Genomic DNA, 2,448 nt, shown 5'->3' with positions numbered 1-2,448 from the left:
GTTGGATCTTCCAGCAGCGCTTAGCCAGATCCACAACACTTTCCATGTTTCCCAGTTGAGGAAGTGCTTGGTGGACGAGTCAGCAGTTGTTCCCTTAGAGGACATTCTGGTTGATAGCAGCCTGAATTATATTGAGAGGTCGGTCGCGATTTTGGATCGGAAGGCAAAGACCTTGAGGAACAAAGTAATTCAGCTAGTGAAGGTGCAGTGGCAACACCGGAAGGGGTCAGAGTGGACGTGGGAATCAGAGGAAGAGATGTAGGAGCATTACCCAAAGTTATTTTCGGATTCAGTAGTAGCGGACTTCGAGGACGAAGTCTGATTCAAGTGGGGGAGAATTATAACGATCGTTTTCCTGAGGTATAATTTTATTTAATTCTCAGGTTTTATTTTGGATTATAATAGATTTAATTATGAGAGTGGGCCTTTTGTTGGGCCAAAATGTCGTTGGCCCATAAGCCGTACGCGGGGCGTAACCCGTTGTACGCTAGGCGTAAGGTTTAAATGAAACGCGTGGATGAGAGGCGTACGTTCAGCGTACCATAGTGTACGCCCAGCGTACGCGGCCAGGGGAAAAACCCTAATTTTAGGGTTTGAGATGTATTTAAACCCCATTATAGCCTTCCATTTGGCCTCCTCACTTATCACTCACCCCAGAGAAACCCTAGTTCGTCCCCTTTACTCCTTGCTTGTGTGTGTTTGATCTTTGAGCTTATTTTTGTGAAGAAGAAGAAGAAGAGAAGTGGAAGAAGGAGAACTTGAGTACCTTGAGCTCATTGATCTGGGATTATTCCTTCATTTGGCATTCAAAAGAGGTATAAAGCTTTCAACTTTCCTCTTGTGAGTTTAGATCTAGGAGTTTTGGAAGTTTGGACCTTTTTAGGTCCAAAGGAGGGACCTTTATCTTACAACTTCATTTTTGGAGCTTAGGATTGCTATCCTTGAAGCTCAAGTGTCCCCATAGCAGTAAAGTTTCGATCTTTGAGGCTTATTTGGAACCATGCATGAGATCTAGTCGGTTTTATGGAAGTAGAATGTTATTTGTGAGAGTTTGAACCTTTATGGGACTTGTAAGCCATCAAGTAAGCAACTTTATGGCTTAAGTCGATGAACAAGCTTAGGATCTGGATTTGTAGCTTCTGGATCGGATTATTAAGCACTTAATGAAATGTTGGCTTAACAAGGTTGTACGTTGGGCGTACAAGGAAGTACGCGCCGCGTACAGGCCACCAGCCAGTACACTTAGCGTACCTTGGTGTACGCCCCGCGTACGCCACCAGTTTGGGCTTCGAGTGTTGGGCCTCGGTGTGGGCTGAGTTTCAGGCTTAGGGTCCTTGGGTCTTTATGGCCCATCAAAATTCAGATGCTAAGGACCAAAGATTTGGTATTGGGCTTGAGTAAGGCCCAATAAAAGGATTCTAGGCCCAATATAGCAAATTGGGCCATTAGTGGGCCTATAGTGGGGCCATAAATGGACTTAAAAGGAATTAAGGTTTGGACCATGTTGGGTCCCACACCATAGTAGGGGTAAAATGGTCATTTTACCCATATAGGAATCCCTATTCTGATTTAGTATTAATTTCCCGTTATAGCTGGGAAGCAGCCGGAGCAGCCGTCAGGGATTTCTTATTCAGGATTACAGCAGTCAGCGTCGCGAGGTGAGTTTCCTTTCAGTAGGAACGGGTCTAAGGCCACAATGCCGGCCCGTCTAACTAGCAGTAGTTTCCGGACTTCGGTCCGATGCAGTAGTTAGGATGTTTGATGCCTTCGTGGCTCAGACAGGGTTTATGGATTATGTGTTCCGGGCTACGGCCCGATGCAGTATGCAGTTTATGTGTTCATGCTAGTTGATATGTTGATGTTATGCTATGTTATTCTCAGTTATTTTCCGGACTTCGGTCTGATGCAAGGGACACGGTCCCAATCAGTTCCGGACTTCGGTCCGATGCAGTTAGTTTCGGATTTCGGTCCGATGCAGAGGGCAAGGCCCTGGTTAGTTCCGGACTTCGGTCCCATGCAGTTTCCGTACTTCGGTCCGATGCAGTGGGAAAGGCCCAGTAGATGCTTTATATGTTATTGTATGGTATGTGGTAGTTTGGGGAAGCTCACTAAGCTTTGTGCTTACAGTTTTAGTTTTGGTTTCAGGTACTTCCGCAATTAAAGGGAAGAGCTCGGGTTGATGGCATCGCACACACCACAGCTTCAGTTTGTCCTGGGATTTGTTTTAGGTTTTCATAGATGTGATTTGATACAGTCTTGATACAGTTTCCTCATGAGACTTTGCTATTGTTTTGAGATATTGACGTACGAGTTTTACTTTATGATATTCACATGGTATTTTAGTAATTATTAAACAAATTAAAATTTTTGGGTCATATTTTGGAACGTTACAAGAATTCCATCAACAAAATGAGATGTTCTACAAATTTTTAGAAAATACTTCATTTT

The sequence above is a fragment of the Lactuca serriola genome, chromosome 1 (assembly GCF_051521515.1).
Source record: "Lactuca serriola cultivar US96UC23 chromosome 1, Lser_US96UC23_V15, whole genome shotgun sequence".
In the NCBI taxonomy this organism is placed as follows: Eukaryota; Viridiplantae; Streptophyta; class Magnoliopsida; order Asterales; family Asteraceae; genus Lactuca; species Lactuca serriola.
Note: the sequence above shows the minus strand (reverse complement) of the source record.